Raw genomic sequence first — 19,623 nt, forward strand, 5'->3', positions numbered from 1 at the left:
AGGAGAAGCAGAGAGCAGAGATCAGATGGTTAGATAGCGTCACTGACTCAGTGGACAAGAATCTGAGCAAACTCTGAGAGATAGTGGAAGACAGAGGAGCCTGGCATGCTACAGCCCATGGGGTCACAGAGTTGGACCCGAAACTGAAAAATAACAACAAACCTTTGTTATAATATATTAACATCTAATGACATGCCCACCAGTGCCATGACAGTTTCAAAGCCAAACATAAAAGGCCAAAGAATGGGTGGTGGCCCAATTCCTGAAAATCCCTGCCCCTCCCTGAAAATAGTTGGAATCATCCTCCCATTCATTACTTTATGAAATTACCCAGCCCATAAAAACTAACCACATGGTATTTCAGAGCCTCCTGCCTTCTGAAATGGCCCACACTCCGTCTGCAGAGTGTGTTTCTCCCAGGATCACTCTTTCCCTTTTGAGAAGGACCACATTCTATCTATGGAATGTGTTATCTCATTATGTGAACCCGTGTACCTATCACATTGCCTCTCACCAAATTCCTTCTGTGCTGAAACAAAAACAACAACAGCTACAACAGCAAAAACAAAAACTAAGCTTCATTAAGTCCTGAGACCAGGTGTGTGATCTTAATTAAAAGATGGTGGATTTGCATCGCAGCCTGTGGGTTCAGGTCCCAGTCTGGGTTTTGGCTGGGTTTGAGTCCTATCTGAGTTGTGTGGTTTCACTACTATCCCAGGGTTATAAGGGCAGGAGGAGGGAGGCACAGTTCCTTACCAGACTCTGAGGACAAACCTAGAAATCTCAAGACTAGAAAGGGGTTTACTGATTTTATAGACTTTATTTAATTCAGCAGGCACCTTTGAGGACCTACTCCATGCCGAGCACTTTTCTAGAAATTGAAAATAAGTTCTCAGCTTTTGGGGGGCTTCCCTTGTAGGTCATCTGGTAAAGAATCCACCTGCAATGTGGGAGACCTGGGTTTGATCCCTGGGTTGGGAAGATCCCCTGGAGAAGGCAAAGGCTACCCACTCCAGTATTCTGGCCTGGAGAATTCCATGACTGTATAGTCCATGGGGTCTCAAAGAGTTGGACACGACCGAGCGACTTTCCCTTTCACTTTTCTCAGCTTTTTTAGAGCTTATATTCTGGATGACTGGAGGCTGAAAGGGTGCAAGGTGACAAGTGACAGAGGTCAGCTTCTGGTATTCTCCTCTAAACCAGCTGAAACCCCAGTCAACTTCCCAGATCCTGAAGCTTTGAGATGTTAACATGCTGTGTTGTTTGTGCAGGTGTACTGAACAAAGAGTTCCTCTGGGACACATTTTAAAAGATAAAATCCAGGTGTCAGCGGTGTTTCTGGTTCCCTGTTACGGTCAAGCAAGACCCTTCAGGCAGAAACTGTGGGTGTGGAGGGATTTATCACTTTCAGGTGTGACTCAGACACTGAGAGCCAGGGTGGGTCTGGTGGTGAGAGTCCTTCCTCCTCTGGGGCAGGGATGGGCACACTGCAGCCCATGAACCAAGTCCAGCCTGCCTCTGGTTTTAAATAGTTTTATAGACACTCAGCCATGTGCATTCATCTGTGTATTGTCTATGGTTACTAGCCATATGCTGCAGTGGTGGAGTTGAGGAGATACAACAGATATGAAGCTGGCTGCAGAGCCTAAATTTTATTATTTGAGCCTTCATAGAAAGTTTACAGACTCCTTCGGAATAATGGGTCTGTGCATGAAAAATGTTGCCTGCCGTCAGTAAACAAAGGAAGTTGCAGCCTTCAAGCCACCACAGCTGCCCCCAGTGGCAAGCCCCGAGGGCGCTCAGGATGGAGCCAAGCAGGCTGCCTCCGGATGGCAGCCACCCCCAGCTGTGCACCCTGAGGGCATCTGGGTGGGAAAGAAGAGGATACTGGCCCCAGCTATTTGAGGGCAGATCAAAGGAATGATTTCAGTGAGCCCAGACTCTTGCATCTTTCCATACACAGATCAGCTCAGTTCAGCAGTCACTCAGTCGTGTCTGACTCTTTGCGACCCCATGAACCATAGCACACCAGGCCTCCCTATCCATCACAAACTCCCAGAGTTTACCCAAACTCATGTCCATTGTGTCGGTGATGCCATCCAGCCATCTCATCCTCTGTCGTCCCCCTTCTCCTCCTGCCCTCAATCTTTCCCAGTATCAGGGCCTTTTCAAATGAGTCAGCCCTTCGTATCAGGTGGCCAAAGTATTGGAGTTTCAGCTTCAACATCAGTCCTTCCAAAGAACACCCAGGACTGATTTCCTTTAGGAGGGACTGGTTGGATTTCCTCGCAGTCCAAGGGACTCTCAAGAGTCTTCTCCAACACTACAATTCAAAAGCATCAATTAATTCTTCGGCGCTCAGCTTTCTTTATAGTCCAACTGTTACATCCATACATGACTACTGGAAAAACCATAGCCTTGACTAGACAGACCTTTGTTGACAAAGTAATGTTTCTGCATTATTAATATGCTGTCTAGGTTGGTCATAACTTTCCTTCCAAGGAGTAAGCATCTTTTAATTTCATGGCTGCAATCACCATCTACAGTGGTTTTGGAGCCCCCCAAAATAAAGTCTGACACTGTTTCCACTGTTCCCCCATTTATTTGCCATGAAGAGATGAGACCGGATGCCATGATCTTAGTTTTCTGACTGAGAAGTGCTAAATTCATTAACTTGAGATGTCTGGTTTTCTTTGTTTAATAGTAACGTTTTGACATTCCGACTACCTGGCCTCTGTTGCAAATCTCCCTTTGTTTCCTGGCTCCTCCCTTATCTTCCCAGAGCAATCACTCAGAGCTGTCTGAGAGGTTGCCTCCCAGGCCTATGTCCTCAGTTGTATCTGTCAAATAAAAGGCAATTCTCAACTTTTAGGTTGTGGATCTTTTCAAGTCAACAGGTTGTGTTAGTCTGGGGGCTTTTCACTTTGCTGACCCCTGGTTTTTCCAGGTGACAGTCTCGCCTGCTCTTCTGTACTATTGAATTCTAGTACCTCGCTCACAAGCACTCAGACACCCCCAAACTCATGGAATTTAACTCTGTACAACAGGAGCTTCTTTCCCTTGGAAATCCATGTCCCCAGCTCCATGAAGTTTCTTGGGTTCTGTCCCAGCCCCCCAGTCTCACCCTTCATGTGCCCAGATTCTCAGAGGTCTGCCTTCACGTCCTTCCTGTTCATCCTCTTATCTGTATCGTCCCTAACCACCACTTTAGTTAATGTCTCCACCACCAGCCAGTGAGTGGGGTTTTGACTAGTAGATAAATGGAAAGGAAATAAGGAAGCTTACTGAAAGGAAGAGAAGGGAGGTCTCCAAACACTCAGAGATGCAGAATGCTCATCTTCTAATTTTTAGCTTGTGCAATTCATTTCAGTTGACAGTTCTCAAAGTGTGGTCCCCGGACCAGCAGCACCTGCATTACCTGAGACCTTGCAAAAATGGAAACTGTCTCTCAACCCTAGAGCTACTCAGTCAGAAACTCTGGGGTGGGGCCCAGCAACCTGTATTGTTAGCAAGCCTTCCAGTTGATTCCCATTCATGCTAAAGTTTGAGAACCATCAAACATTTGACTTTTTTTCTTCCTATAATTTTTCAGGACCTACTAGGAAGTCGAAATCTCAAAGCAGTCTTCGAATTCCTGATATACCCTTATTTTTTCACATGATTACTAAGAAAGTGAATGTTGCATGTTGAGATGCACTGGCTGAAGCATTTTAAGGGAGCCATCACATACAGTAATGGCATTACTGATTAAGAACTGTATTCACCGCAGAAAGGATCATTAACTGATTTTATGACACTTAGGAGGGCTAATGTTTAGCTCACTGATTTATGAACATCACATCAGTGTCCCTTTTAAAAGTTAAATCTCTGTAGTTTTTGATCACAGTTGAGGAGACGACATTGATTGATTATGTGTATTAGTGCTCCGTGACTACAAACAACTCCGCGTATTGTCCCAGGAGGCTGTGAATGAGTCTCATTACAGGTTCCCATGTGAAGGCAAAGAGTCAGACATGACTGAGAACTGAACAAAAGCAACAATGTAAGGGCACAAGAAAGGGAAGGCAATGGCTGCGCCCTTCTTGCCCTGGGTAAGATTGATGCTGCCCCTGAGGCTGCTGACTCTTAACCACTATTACCCTCTTTTAAAGGAAAAAAAATCCCTGCCTCTTGGCATGCTGAGTTTCAATGTTTGGGATTTCCAAAGTGCAGTCTAAATGAGGAAATGGAAGTGAGCACTGGAAGCCTTTAGTCCATTGTTTGGAATATTTCCCTGGTTATGTAGATGAATGATGAGTGAAAACTTTGCAAGAAGGAGGGCCCCTTCCAGGGTCCAAGAGTGGCTCTTATCTATTGCTGTTGTTTAGTTGCTAAGTTGTGTCTAACTCTTTGCAAACCCTTGGACTGCAGCATGCCAGGCTTCCTTGTCCTTCACTATCATCTCCCTCAGTTTGCTCAAACTCATGCCCATTGAGTTGGTAATGCCTTCCAACCATCTCATTCTCTGTCTCCCCCTTCTCCTTCTGCTTTCAATCTTTTCCAGAACCAGGATCTTTTCACTGAGTTGGCTCTTTGTATCAGGTGGAAAGTATTAGAACTTCAGCTTCAGCAGAAGTTCTTCCCATGAGTATTCAGGGTTGATTTTCCTTTCCAGACCTGTATTGACTGGTCTGATCTCCTTGCAGTCCAAGGGGCTCTCAAGAATCTTCTCCAGCACTGTGATTCAAAAGCATCATTTGTTCTGTGCTCAGCCTTTTTTATGAACCAACTCTCACATCTGTACATGACTACTGAAAATACCATAGCTTTGAACATATGGAAGTCAGGGGCCTTAGGAAGCATCACTACCAACAAAGCTAGAGGAGATGATGGAATTCCAGTAGAGCTATTTCAAATCCTAAAATATGATGCTGTGAAAGTGCTGCATTCAATATGCCAGCAATTTGGAAAACTCAGAAGTGGCTGGAAAAGGTCAGTTTTCATTACAATGCCAAGGAAAGACAATGCCAAAGAGTGTTCAAACTACCACACAATTGCACTCATCTCACACACCAGGAGAGTAATGCTCAAAATTCTCCAAGCCAGGCTTCAGTAGTACATGAACCATGAACTTCCAGATGTTCAAGCTGGATTTAGAAAAGGCAAAGGACCCAGAAATCAAATTGCCAACATCCACTGGATCATCAATAAAGCAAGAGAGTTCCAGAAAAACATCTAATTCTGTTTTATTGGCTACGCCAAAGCCTTTGACACTCTGGATCACAATAAACTATGGAAAATTCTTCAAGGGATGGGAATATCAGACCACCTTACCTGCCTCCTGAGAAATCTGTATGCAGGTCAAGAAGCAACAGTTAGAACTGAACATGGAACAACAGACTGGTTCCAAATTGGGAAAGGAGTACATCAAGTCTGTATACTGTCACCCTTTTTATTCAACTTATATGCAGAGTACATCACGTGAAATGCCGGGTTGGGTGAAGCACAAGTTGGAATCAAGATTTCCAGGAGAAATACCAATAACCTCAGATATTCAGATAACACCACCCTTACGGCCAAATGTGAAGAAGAACTAAAGAGCCTCTTGATGAAAGTGAAAGAGGAGAGTGAAAAAGTTGGCTTAAAACTCAACATTCAAAAAACAAAGATCATAGCATCTGGTCCCATCACTTCATGGCAAATAGATGGGGAAACAATAGAAACAGTGACACACTTTATTTTCTTGGGCTCCAAAATCACTGCAGATGGTGACTGCAGCCATGAAATTGAAAGACTCTTGCTCCTTGGAAGAAAAGCTATGACCAACCTAGACAGTATATTAAAAAGCAGAGACATTGCTTTGCCTACAAAGGTCCATCTAGTCAAAGCTATGGCTTTTCCAGTAGTCATGTATGGGTATGAGAGTTGGACTATAAAGAAAACTGAGTGCTGAGGAATTGATGCTTTTGAACTGTGGTGTTGGAGAAGGCTCTTGAGAGTCCTTTGGAATCGAGAGTCCCTTGGACAGCAAGGAGACCCAACCAGTCCATCCTAAAGGAGATCAGTCCTGAATATTCATTGGAAGGACTGGTGCTGATACTGAAACTCCAATACTTTGGCCTCCTGATGTGAAAAACTGACTCACTGGAAAAGACCCTGATCCTGGGAAAGATTGAGGCCAGGAGGAGAAGAGGATGATAGAGGATTAGATGGTTGGGTGCCATCACCGACTCGATGGACATGAGTTTGAGCAGGTTCCAGGAGTTGGTGATGGATAGGGAGGCCCGGCATGCTGCAGTCCATGGGGTGGCAAAGAGTCAGATACAACTGAGCAGCTGAACTGAACTGATATGGACCTTTGCCAGCAAAATGATGTTTCGGCTTTTTAGTATGCTGTCTAGGTTTGTCATAGCTTTCCTTCCAAGGAGCAAGTGTTTGCAGGCAAATTCTTTGCTGTCGGAGCCACCGTGGAAGCCAGCTCTTATCTAATGCTCAAAAATGAATTTTCCAAGGAGCTAACACACGCTGACAAAGCAAGAGAGTTCACTGAGAAGGAACACCGAAGTGGAGAGTAGTAGTGTTGGGGAACCCAGGAGGACTGGTCTGCCACATGGTTCACAGTCTCAGGCTTCATGGTAATTGTTTAGTTTCCTGGTTGTCTCTGACCAGTCACTCTGACTCAGGGTCCTTCCTGGTGGCACATGCATCACTCAGTCAAATGGATTCCAGCAAGAAGGATTCTGGAGGTTGGTAGGACCACAGACTGAAATCTCCTCTCTACTCTTGCTGCTGCTGCTGCTAAGTCGCTTCAGTCGTGTCCGACTCTGTGTGACCCCATAGATGGCAGCCCATCAGACTCCGCCATCCCTGGGATTCTCCAGGCAAGAACACTGGGGTGGGTTGCCATTTCCTTCTCCAATGCATGAAAGTAAAAAGTGAAAGTGAAGTCGCTCAGTCATGTCTGACTCTTCGCGACCCCATGGACTACAGCCCACCAGGCTCCTCTGCCCATGGGATTTTCCAGGCAAGAACACTGGAGTGGGCTGCCATTACATTCTCCGCCTCTCTACTCTTAACTTTTCCCAAATTCTTCCAGTTGGTGGTAGCTTGTTGGCTCCATGTTCCTTACCAGGACATCCTATTGTAACATAACTGATGTAAGTGGTTACTATTGTGCCTGGCCATGGTGGGCAGTTTGGGTCAGTGGTCCCCCTAACAGAAAGGTCCCATCACACTTTCTTGATCTGGTGATAATGCCCTGACTCCTGTTTCCAGGTGCTCAGACTCGAAGGATCTCCATGACCAAACTTCTTCCTCTGTCTTCACTTTAGGTTTAATAATTACCATCATGTGCTTTTTCTTTCATCTGTATCCCCCAAACACATGGGATTTTCATGGTCAGCATGATGTTTTTCTGTTATATCATTAACTAAAATAAATAAATAGTACTCCTCTTCTAGTTGACTTGGTAGCAATTCATTATTAGAATGGCAAAGGGAAAATATCAGGTAATTTCAGGTCTTCCCATGCTCACCCCATTGATTCAACTGTCACACAACTTGAAAAACAACCAGACAATTCCCCAGTTATATGTCCTCTACTTGGATGGTGACTATCCTTACTGACTCAATATGATTTGCATCTGTTTGTGATGAAGCACTTTATACATGTGACCAAAATGCCTTTGTTAGAAATAGGAACATACTAGCACTACTGTACATTTACTGCTAATTTTTATTTTATTCCCAAATAGAATATAGGCTATTCTCAACTGAAGGTTTGGCTGACTACACCTGTGAACAAAATTTTGCCTGATGCCTGTTGGGTAAGTAAAGTTTTATTGGAACACAGCTATGCCTCTCTTTTACATATTACTTAATGCTGTTTTTGTGCTCTCATGGTAAGGTGGAATAGCTGGGACAGAGGTTGTATAGCCTTTAAAGCCAAAAAAATTTACTGTCTGACTCTTTGCAGGAAGTTTGCCCACCCCTGTCAACTGCACCACTTAATGCCTCCAAGAGAGACGACATCACAGGGTTAGGCACAGACTGGCTTCTTTATGACATGAAATCAGGTAAAGGATGCTGCTTTCCTGTTTTAGCTCTGCCGATGTCACCAAAGTCTTGGCTCCCTGTAACCGATGCTGAATAGAAATACAGAGACAGAGTTTGGAGGGAATGAAAGATGGCTTTATTCCTCTGCCAGTCATAGGGGGAAGACACGGCAGGCTATCATCTCAAGAACTGTGCCCCACCCCCAACATGGGCAATTGGGGGGGATCATAAAGGTGGAGCTCGCAGTCCGGGGTATATGGTGAGGCACAAAGTAGTGAGAGTCTTGCTTTCTTCTTTTTCTTGCCTTTTTTCAAAACAGAGCTGCTGTCAGGTAGCCCAGTAATCTGGTCTGTTTGTCTCTGGTTTATCAGCCTGTGAGCTTTTTTCTTAAATGTAAAAAGCTACAAGGGGTAGTCTGTTACAAGCAAGCAAAGATTCTCTTCCTATATAGGTCATTACAGAATATTGAGCAGATTTCCCAAGTGCTATACAGTAGGTTCTTGTTAGTTATCTATTTTATATATAGTAGTGTGTGTGTGTTAATCCCCAGCTTCTAATTTATCCCTCCTTCCCATGTTTCATCTTCGGTAACCATAAGTTTGTTTTAAAGATCTATGAGCTTATTTCTGTTTTGTAAGTAAATTCATTTGTATCATTAAAAAATTAGATTCCACATATGAGGATATTGTATGATATTATCTTTCTCTGTCGGACAAACTTCACTTAGTATGATCATCTCTAGGTCTGTCCACATTGCTGCAAATAGCATTATTTTGTGCTTTTTTTATGGCTAATATTCTCTTATATGTAGGTACCACATCTTCTTTATACAGTCATCTGTTGACAAGTAGCTACATTTTGGGGGCAATTTGTTATGCAGCTATAGATAACCATTACATGGGAGAGAAAAAAAAAAAAAAAAAAACCCAGAATGAGGGAACGGTATAGCTTTCAGCTTGATAGAACTTGTTCAGTCTGCTTTACTTAAGTTAAATACAATTGGAGAATATTATGCAGCTATTAATAAGTTATCCCCCTTTAGAAGCAGATTGTTAATTTGACATGAGCTCAGACACCCCTACCTATTTTCAAACACATGCTGGGTCTCTCTGTCCTCTCATCGGTTTGCATGGTGTGCTGGGTCTTCAGCTATCTTCACGCACAGACCTAATATCTTAGCTCCTGAAGGAAAATGGTCTTATACATATGAACTGGCTAATATTTATACAAAAGAAGATGCCAGAAAAATGCCTACTTTGTATTGAGCTGCTGCTATTTCTTTCTTTGAAAATCAAACGATGGCACATCACGGATACAGGTTTGGACTTTGCGGACGTTCCCGCTTTGACCCATGTTCACTTGGTGGAACAGCTGTCGTGCTGGGCAGCTTCTAGCACCTGCGCTCGGCAGAGGAGCTGTGCGCAGCGGGTCCTGGGCAGCTGCAGCTGCCCCAGCATCACCCCAGCTGGATCCGCTCACCCCGCTGCCCCTTGGACCCCTGGCAGCTGCCTGGGTGGCTGTCAGCCAGAGCTGTGAGGGGGCGGGGGCAGGGCTCGGCTGCCAGGGCTGCTTGGCCCAAGATAAGCTGCTTCTGGAAAAGACAAATCAACTCAACTTGTTCGCTTTGCTTTTCTTCTTTCATTCTCATCTGCAGAATCTTGAAGCTATTTTCTGAACATGGGTACATGCTTAGAAAACACACAGACCTGGACACACGGATACACACGCAGACACACACACCTTCATTCCCGTGTTTGCTTCATGTGGATGGTTAGCAGAGCTGAAGAGTCCTCTAGAGCTTGTCTTTCCAGTGCCTTTAAACCAGCCATCCCTTGCTGTACCTTGGGGGTGATTTTTAAATGCAGATTTGGGGTCCTGTCCTGACCTAGTTGAACCAGTCACTGGTGTGGCATCTGTATTTATGACAGATGGAAATTTGTCCATCACCATCTCCACCCACCACCAAGTGGCCACATGTGTTTGGTGAGTGGTGACCTGTTTTAGTTTGTGCTGCTGTTATCAGGCTTCCCAGGTGGCGGAGTGGAAAAGAATCCACCTGCCAGTGCAGGAGAAACAGGAGACGCGAGTTCGATCCCTGGGTTGGGAAGATTCCCCTGCAGTAGAAAACAGCAACCCACTCCACTATTCTTGCCCATGCATAGAAGAGTCAGGCGGGCCACAGTCCAAGGGCTCGCAAAGAATCAGACACGGCTGAGCGACTGAGCACACATTCTATAACAACGTACCCTATGGACTCACGGGCTTAAACCAGAGATGTTTATTTGCTTGTAGCCCTGAAGGCCAGCAGTCCAGGCTCAAGATGCCTGCAGACTGGTTCCTTCTGAGGCTGGGAGGCAGAACCTGGTTTCAAGAGTCTCTCCTCAGAGGGTAGACAGCCGTCTTCTCCGTGTCTCCTCACAGGGTCTTGCCCCGTGTGTGTCCAAATGTCCCCTTTTTATAGGGACACCCATCTTATTGGATTGGGACCCACCCTAATGACCTCATTTTAATTTGATTATAGCCTTTAAGACCCTCTCTCCACATACAGTCATGGTCTGAGGTACTGGGGTCAGAACTCTAACATGTTTTTTTGGAGGATACAATTCAACCCATTAAATACTTTGAATGGTAACGGATCCAGCTTTTGCTTTTTTCCAGACTTTGGAGTTTTACCCTTCACTTCCTCCAGAAGCGCCCTGCCTCAACAGTCAATAATGAGGTGTTGAGAAACCATGGGTTGCTGGGTGGCTATAGCCCATAATAGACAGTATGTCCTGAATCTTCCACAATAATAACATGATCATGGCTATGTTTATGGGCACTTATTATCTGTGCAAAGTGTCTTACATGCATTATTCAATTTTAACTTTCATAGCAAACTTTGAAAAAATTGCTGTCATGTCTCCTAATTTAGAGATGATAAGACTGAGGCATAAGGAAATTGGGGAATTTGCCCAAGACCTCAGAACTAGGGCTTCCCTTGTGGTTCCGCTGGTAAAGAATCCGCCTGCAGTGCGGGAGACCTGGGTTTGATCCCTGGGCTGGGAAGACCCCCAGGAGAAGGGAAAGGCTACCCACTCCAGTATTCTGGTCTGGAGAATTCCATGGACTGTATAGTCCATGGGGTCACAAAGAGTCGGACATGACTGAGCGATTTTCATTTTCAGAACTAGTAGATGCAGGTTAGGGCCCCAGTCCAGGTCAGAATAATTCTAGAAGCCATGCTTTTCTCTATTGTACATTAATTGTTATAAAGTTCTCAGTTCAGTTCAGTTCAGTCACTCAGTCATGTCCGACTCTTTGTGACCCCATGGACCACAGCACACCAGGCCTCCCTGTCTTTCACCAACTCCTGGAATTTGCTCGAAGTCATGTCCATTGAGTCAGTAATGCCATACAACTGTCTCATCCTCTGTCATCTTCTTCTCCTCCTGCCTTCAATCTTTCCCAGCATCAGGGTCTTTTCCAATGAGTCAACTCTTTGCATCAGGTGGCCAAAGTATTGGAGTTTCAGCTTCAATATCAGTCCTTCCAATGAACACCCAGGACTGATCTCCTTTAGGATGGATTGGTTGGATCTCCTTGCAGTCCAAGGGACCCTCAAGAGTCTTCTCCAACACCACACTTCAAAAGCATCAATTCTTTGGTGCTCAGCTTTTTTTATGTTCTGATTGTTACCAAAGCCTCTTTGCATTTAGCTGGTCTTTCTTCCCTATCTCATTGGTCTAACTTTTTTGTCCCCCTTCTGTAGCCTGAGTGACTACACTCTTTCCTCGTTGTCAGATGCTTCCATAAGGTTTCTAGGCCCTTTTGAGCCCTTATTTTTCCAGGGCCCACACCCCTATTCTTTCCTTAGGTGCATGCCCAGCGTCCTCTGACCACAGTCCACCTCTTGGACCCCCCAGTTTGCTGATATGCATCTTAACGTGTAGTCCCGCTGTAGACTGGAGCTAGGCTCACACAGTCTTGCTGTAAGTGAGCTGACTTATTATGCTCAGAGTAAAGAAACATCTCCCAGCCAAGTGTGCTTGTTGTTCCATCAAAACAGATCACGCAGCTTCTGTTCCTTCCAGGTAAGTACATCGGAATATGGGCTAAGCACACAATGTGGGCCAGGACTCTATGTATACATCACCCTAAGCAATGCATTCCCACTGTGTTGACCAGGGCAAAGTTACAAACCAAGACAAGTGAGCCCCAGTATTCCAGGGACAAAACCCTACTGTTGGGACCATTTCTGGGGTTTCCAGCTCACTGTACAGTGCCGACCACAAACTCCCCTCTTAAGTGGGCTTATCACGGTTGGAATTATCTGGAATTATCCAGGGCTTTTTCCAGCCTCTGGAACTGGGAAGGACTCTCCTTCTCACCATCTTACTCTCTTTGGCCATTAAGAAAACTAAGATCATGGCATCTGGTCCCACCACTTCATGGGAAATAGATGGGGAAACAGTGGCTGACTTTATTTTTCTGGGCTTCAAAATCATGGCAGATGGTGATTGCAGCCATGAAATTAAAAGACGCTTACTCCTTGGAAGGAAAGTTATGACCAACCTAGACAGCATATTAAAAAGCAGACATTACTGTGTCAACAAAGGTCTGTCTAGTCAAGGCTATGGTTTTTCCAGTAGTCATGTATGGATGTAACAGTTGGACTATAAAGAAAGCTGAGCACTGAAGAACTGATGCTTTTGAACTGGATGTTGGAGAAGACTCTTGAGGGTCCCTTGGACTGCAAGGAGATCCAACCAGTCCATCCTAAAGGAGATCAGTCCTGGGTGTTCATTGGAAGGACTGATATTGAAGCTGAAACTCCAATACTTTGGCCACCTGACGCAAAGAGTTGACTCATTGGAAAAGACCCTGATGCTGGGAGGGATTGGGGGCAGGAGGAGAAGGGGACGACAGAGGATAAGATGGTTGGATGGCATCACCGACTCAATGAAAATGGGTTTGGGTAAACTCCAGGAGTTAGTGATGGACAGGGAGGCCTGGTGCGCTGTGGTTCATGGGGTTGCAAAGAGTTGGACACCACTGAGCAACTGAACTGCACTCTCTCTGGTTTATACAATTGCCCTTTAGGTAACCTTAGAATTCTAGAGATGGTCATTGTCCCACATTCGTGGTTTTGTACTTGGCTTGCTGAGTATGGAGGAGATTGACGTCACCAGCTTGTGCAGGGCTATTCAGCGTGGTTGATTTCAACGTCTATCATGGGACAAGAGCCCAGTTGCTAGCCCTCCTTCCCCTGCCTCCCAAACAGTGATGAGCTCTGGCTCCAGGCTTTCTAGATTCTGGGTACCCTGTAGTTGAACAAGACACATAAGTTTCCTGCCCTCGGGGGCATTCTAACGGTGGATTGACAGGTGATAAACAAGTAAACCCATGAAGTGTGCTCAGGTTGTGTTAACTGCAATGATGGAAATAAAACAGGATAATGGAGGGTGTATGTGTGTGTGTGTGTGTCTGAGCCTTCTTCTACCAAGTTTGTCCAGTGCTCAACTTTCCAGCTTCTAATTTTTGCTTTCTTAGCAGGCCTACAGTCTCTTGATACATCCTGTGTCACTACCAGCTCACCTGTCTCATCCCCCTTTGTTTGTCAGGTGGAGTCCTGCAAAGTGAGTTTTGAACTTACCCCAATAGTGGAATTAAATTAAATATGCAATCAACCAACTTAAAACTACAAGTGGTTCCTGCCAATGTTTTCACTCAGCCCGGCACGATTCTGGACTTCAGATATGATATGAACTCCTCGACACCACCTCTATTTTGTGAGACTTGGTGGAAGCAGAGCGGAGCCCTGGAGAAATTGCAGAGCCCAGCAAGATGGTCTTTGTTTCCTGTTCCTCTGCCCTTTTAACTCCTTGGCAATGCCCCTGTTCACCTCTCAGCCCTCTTCATCCTGGATCCGCTCCACTAATCAAAACAAGAAAAAAGAGGCTATCATTTATTTATGGTTAGGAGGAAAATCAGAGTCAGGGTTACCAGGCCTGGGACCCTCTCTTCAGGAATAATGGTGCATTTTTCAGTAACCTCCACAGTTCTCATCCTTGAGGACCTCCAGCTTCACCAAGCAAGTTCTAGGTCAGGGACCCTGGCAGGTCAGCACACAAGGAAAGAGGAGCTATGAGGCTAGTGCTGGCCCTGCCTACATCAGTCAGGCCCAGACAAGGCAGCCAGGGATGGGATCCACATCAGAACAAATACTGCCTTCCATGGAGGGCAAAGGCCCTCAAGTCCAGGGATGCAGAGAAGGCTTTTTCAGGCCTTTTTCCTGAGGCTCAACAGGGCAGAGCTGATGGTCATATTGAGTCCTAGAGCCCCTACTTGGGCTATAACTCAGGGAAAATGATCTCAGGCTGTTTTTTTTTTTTTTTTAATTAACATTTTAGGCACCCACTCTCCTCTTGTGGGGTGGGAGGTTCTACCCTTTTTAAATGACATCTCAGACATGAGCCACCTAAGCTGCCTGTCTGCTGGGCACTGGGGGTGGGGTGGGAGTCTAGGCGCTGCCCTGAGCCCAGTCTCCGGGTCTCTGGGAGACCCTGCTCTGGGTTGGAGCAGTTCCCAGGGCGACCTCGCAGGCTGCTTCTGAGCAGTCACTGGATGGGGTCAGGTCATCTCGGCTACTTCAGGGCTACTAACGGTGTGGCCCAAGCAAGGGCTGGGGCATCCGGGCTCCCCGGGCTGCAGCCCCAGGCCAGAGTTCTGCCCTGTGGGGTGACCACCTCTCTTCCTGGCTCTCCCCACTGGCTCCCTCCCTTTGCTGCCTTCACAGAGGCTGGGGCTCCCTCTCCCCTCATTCCTCCCCTTCCTTTAGCCTCTGTTCTTTCCTCCTGCTGTGCAAAGATTTCCAGCTCCACAGAGCTCATTTCCTGAATATCACCTGTCCATCTTTGGACTAAGTCTCTGCCTCCAGGCAGAGGCACCGGAAGCTTGGACCAAAACTGGAAGCTGGAAGTGAGAAGCAGGAAGCAGTTGTTTCTGCTGCTTCCAGATTCCTTCCTTTGGGGCCCAGGGAACTTCACCCTGGTCAAGACCAGTGAGATTAGGGATGCAGAGAATCCTACCCTTAGGGCTAAACTGTAGAAAATATTCAGGAAGATGGTTAACCAGGATGCTGATTTCAGCTACAAAGCAAGGTGAGATAAGAAAAATTATCAGGAAGCTACTGCAGAAATGATTTCAATAACTATCATATAAATGAGTGACATGATCCATGGCTACTTGTCACGGGGTGGATAAACAAGTATGCACATCAAAAAATGTCAACCTAACTTTAAGGCAAGTTTTCATTAATTATAGAGGCAAATCCAGCTGATATATGTCCCACTTTCCTGGTGAATTCTCAGGTAGCATGGTCTAAAAGACAATTAGAGACACTGGCCTGTAATGAACATGGTGTGGACACCTCATTGTGAACATTTTATCAAACATGCTACTTGGGTTTCCTTCTTTTCAGAGTTGACACGTCATGTAAAAATTGAGTGCAAATAAAACTGTCCTGTCATGTAGTATTTCAAATGCTCTCTAAGATCTGTTTCTAAAGCATGCACTCTCAAGGGGAGTAATTCTGCACTCAAAGGGGGGTGAAAATCATTTTTAATGCATCATTTATATAGCTTTTTATGAACAAAGCACAGATATATAATACATAAGTAGATATACAGTATGTCTTTAGTATTAATATTTCATTGGGGAGTGATTAGGACAAAAATACCTAAAAAGACTCTTTGAGGGGTAGAGATGATAAATAAGTTGAGAAACACTACTTTAAATGGATGATACTTTTATGAAGGTCTCTATTTTAAAGTATTATCTCCTAGTTAAGTTTTAAATTAGAAATCCAGATTTTCAGATATTGTGCTGCTTAAAACAAGACAGATCTATAGCAAGTCACTTACTGCTAGAAGGCAACATCCATCCCTCTTTACCACAGCATGGAGGCCCTCAGGAGAGTCTTCCAGTTGGGAAATCTGTGCCATGCTGTTTTAAAATAATAAGGCTGCTTAGTGTCCACAGCCCGTGAAAGCAGTCTCATTATTGTTTTATGGTCAGATCTCTTTGGTAATAATAGTACTGATAATTACAACACGGTGTTTCATCAAACCAAGACTCAATTGATTGTAAGATGTGCAGTTAAAGCTTGACACAATGCCAGGATGCTGCAGACTGTCATATGCATGGAAGAAACGTTAAAATGTGGGAGAATGGGATCAATGAAATGTAGAAACAATAGCTGACAATCAGCGAACCTTCACCACGTGCCTGGTGTATCTCACTGAAGACTTTCAACAGTAATGCCGATTACACATGATGATACGTATTACTACCTCTGTTTTTCAGATGAGGATAACTGAGATTCAGAGAGGTTAAGTAACTTGCCAAGGATTGTACAACTTTAAAATAGTGGAAGAAGGAATTAAGTAGAGGACTCCAGGACCCTCTTGCCTTTATGTTTTGAGGAACACGCGGCTGCATCTTTTCCTGTTCTATCCCCTGTTACCTGGAAAAGCAGATTCACCTCCATTCATTCAATGTCCAAGTTTCTGGAAAAATGTACAAGATAGAATGCTTGTAACTTTCAAATTCAAGAGGTGGAAGTTATTTTATAAAGAAATGTTTTGGAAAGAACGCTTTGATAAGGTGGCATTTGCATGCCCTCCTGACCTAATTTAGCTTGAAGTTGGGGTTGGTCCTGACTCCTACCTCCTACCGTGGGATTGTGGCTGGACGTTCACCTTTTTGAGTCTGAGTGTCAGTCCTAAAGTTTGAGCCTCATAAAATCTAGGCTCTGATAGTCCAACAGTGTCATTAATAAGCTCCTGGAGGATGAGACATTCAACCCACATTTCTAATAGGTTTACAGTCTTCGGCTTGGGGTTGCTGTCTGGGGGTGGTGTTCTGTTTCTATGACTTCTTTGCCTTCATTCAGATTGCTGTTCTGTAAAGGATCCTGGCTGTCCAGAGTATATTTAGCTCATTCAGCAGCAACACTTTCTTAACAGTATAGAGATAACCAATTATATAGTTTATATTGGAATTGAGGATTTTGCCTCCCTCAAGAATATTATAATCTTAACTACTGTTTGAGGCTCCATTGCTTTTAGATAAATACAAAAATGTGTTTTCTCTTCCCTTATTCCAGTGAGCGGTTTTTCAAATGGACTGTAACCGAGGCTTTTTCTGTTTGCATTGGGAGCCATCTCAGGTTTATTTAAAAAACCTAATAAAAATGTGAGCTGCAAACAACTGGGCCAAAGCAGAGGAATGAAAAGAAGTTGTTTGATGAGGATTTTGCGGAACAGAGGGACAAGGCTGTTGCTCACAGAAGGACTTAGTTTTTTTCTCAGGAGGGGGATGTTTACATCTGTCCACCCCAGCTAGTCACTCCAGAAGGTTCACAATACCCTTCGCCCTTCACACAGAGTGATCCCGCACATCTGAGGCAGAGACTCCTTCCACGTGACCTCTGTTAGATTGGGGTCTCTTTCTAGCAAGTTCTTTTCTGACTCTGTGCGTTATAAAGCCATTTGAAGTTATTTTAAGCCAAAACAAACAAAAAATTCATAAGATGATGTCTCCCTGAGCTTACCTGGTGATGTTTATTCTGCCAATTTCTAGACAGAAAAGCATCCCACCTATGTTAACTATTATTGTTGTTGTTCAGTCACTAAGTCACGTCTGACTCTTTGCCACCCCATGGACTGCAGCGTGTCAGGCTTCCCTGTCCTTCACAGTCTCCTGGAATTTTATCAAACTTATGTCCATTGAGTCAGTGTTAACTATATATTTTGGCAAAAGTCAAAAGGACCATTTTCCCCCTTAAGGTTTATCCATGGCTTTTGTTTACTTCAGTAAATATCGTCAGTTGAATAAATAAACTTTGGCCAGCAGCTGGGCTGGTGTTTTGCTTCTGTTTCTTGTGAGGGTTGAGTATTGTGGTCTTTTAACTTGCACTCACATCACCCGTGATTCCCTGGTACCCGAGCGGAAAGGATGCTCACCACAGTTGATCCGAGGAGTCTCTTCCTGACCATGCTTTCAGTGACATCATGTCAGGGCCTGAAAGTAGCCTCGAGGGAGCATTTACACCCCAGAAATTGGCAAGCCCTAAAAATCACAGCACACTTCCCTTGTGGCTCAGGGGTAAAGAATTTGCCTGCCAAGCAAGAGACCTGGGTTTAATCCCTGGGTCAGGAAGATCCTCTGGAGAAGAGAATGGCAACCCACTCCAGTGTTCTTGCCTGGAAAATCCCATGGACAGAGGAGGAGCCTGGTGGGTTATAGTCCATGGGGTTGCAAAGAGTCAGATATGACTTAGCAACTAAACAACAGCAACAAATCATGGCCTCCCCACCGCTCCCTGAGAGTCTGTTAAATATTTACAGCTGCCCAGTGCCTGCGGCTGTCACATCTCAGAGACTCAAGCCCTAGAAGACATGTTACAAGCGCTGGAAAAAGAGTGATCATCTAGGAACGTGGTCTGGGGCTTCACCAACAGAGGAGAATGCTGGATGGTCCTACATCCGCTGCCTCTGCCATCAGTCAGCCAGAAGGTGTACATATGTGTGTGCACAAGTGTGCCCTTCTGTATGCATTCATGCATGTACCTGTGCGTGTGCACATGTAAACACTCAAGGGAGCCTTGGCGTGTGACCGAGGGCCCAGGCAGCTCCTCCCTCCCGCATGGATTCTCTTTCCTCCTCACCCTTCCCTTCCTGCCTGAGCCTGTCAGACCCGGCAGGGCATTCATTAGCCAGGCAAACAGGCAAATGGCTGCTCAGAGCTGACCACGCTTTGGGGGAGTGAAGAGTGACCCCCAGGGCAACATGAGGCTGGGGCCATGCCAATCACATCCTTCCCCTTATCTCCTCCACCACTCCTGCCTGCCCCTTAAACTTAACATTCTGGGCCCTTTAAATGGGAGAAGATGCCTTGGCTGGGGCATTAGTGGGGAATGATGGGGGAGGGGAAGCTGATGTGACCTGTTTGCCAGGCAGTTGGGGTGGGGGTGGGGCAAGAGTCTGGACTGGCCATGGTGTCAGAGCCTCCTGGCTTCTCCAGAATCTTCCAGCTGGGCCTTGTCCTCCTCATCACTGAAAATTCAGACTGACCTGAGGATACTGAATCTTTGCGAGCTCTTGGCTCTTGCCTGACCTCTGCAGATACTGCTTAGGCTCTTCGGGGTAGAGGCCTGAGTCATCACTCAGAGTGAGAGATGTGAGCAGGAGCCCCGGCCTCCACTTTGTGCTCTGAGGCTAGGCTGCTCGGTCCTTTTGAAGGCTTACTAACTATTTGCCTGCATTGCTCTACAATCTTTATGTATCATAGAAGCCTTAAACCTCACAGGGATCCACCAGGGTCAGTCAGTCAGTTCAGTCACTTAGTCATGTCCGACTTTTTGCGACCCCATGGACTGCAGCATGCCAGACCTCCCTGTCCATCACCAACTCCCAGAGTTTACTCAAACTCATGTCCATTGAGTTGGTGATGCCAGCCAACCATCTCACCCTCTGTCGTCCCCTTCTCCTCCTGCCTTCAATCTTTCCCAGCATCAGGGTCTTTTGCAGTGAGTCAGTTCTTCTCA

General features: G+C 45.4%; 1 long non-coding RNA gene across 1 annotated transcript; it reads left to right on the forward strand.

Annotated features, from left to right (window-relative positions):
* Nucleotides 1–438: 438 nt before the first annotated feature.
* LOC122454555 lies at nt 439–15,520 on the forward strand. The gene is made up of 4 exons (XR_006273437.1): nt 439–598; nt 7,733–7,804; nt 7,954–8,053; nt 13,637–15,520. It is a non-coding gene; the product is annotated as an uncharacterized LOC122454555 (long non-coding RNA).
* The last annotated feature ends 4,103 nt before the right edge of the window (nt 15,521–19,623 follow it).

The sequence above is a fragment of the Cervus canadensis genome, chromosome 16, assembly GCF_019320065.1.
Source record: "Cervus canadensis isolate Bull #8, Minnesota chromosome 16, ASM1932006v1, whole genome shotgun sequence".
NCBI lineage: Eukaryota > Metazoa > Chordata > Mammalia > Artiodactyla > Cervidae > Cervus > Cervus canadensis.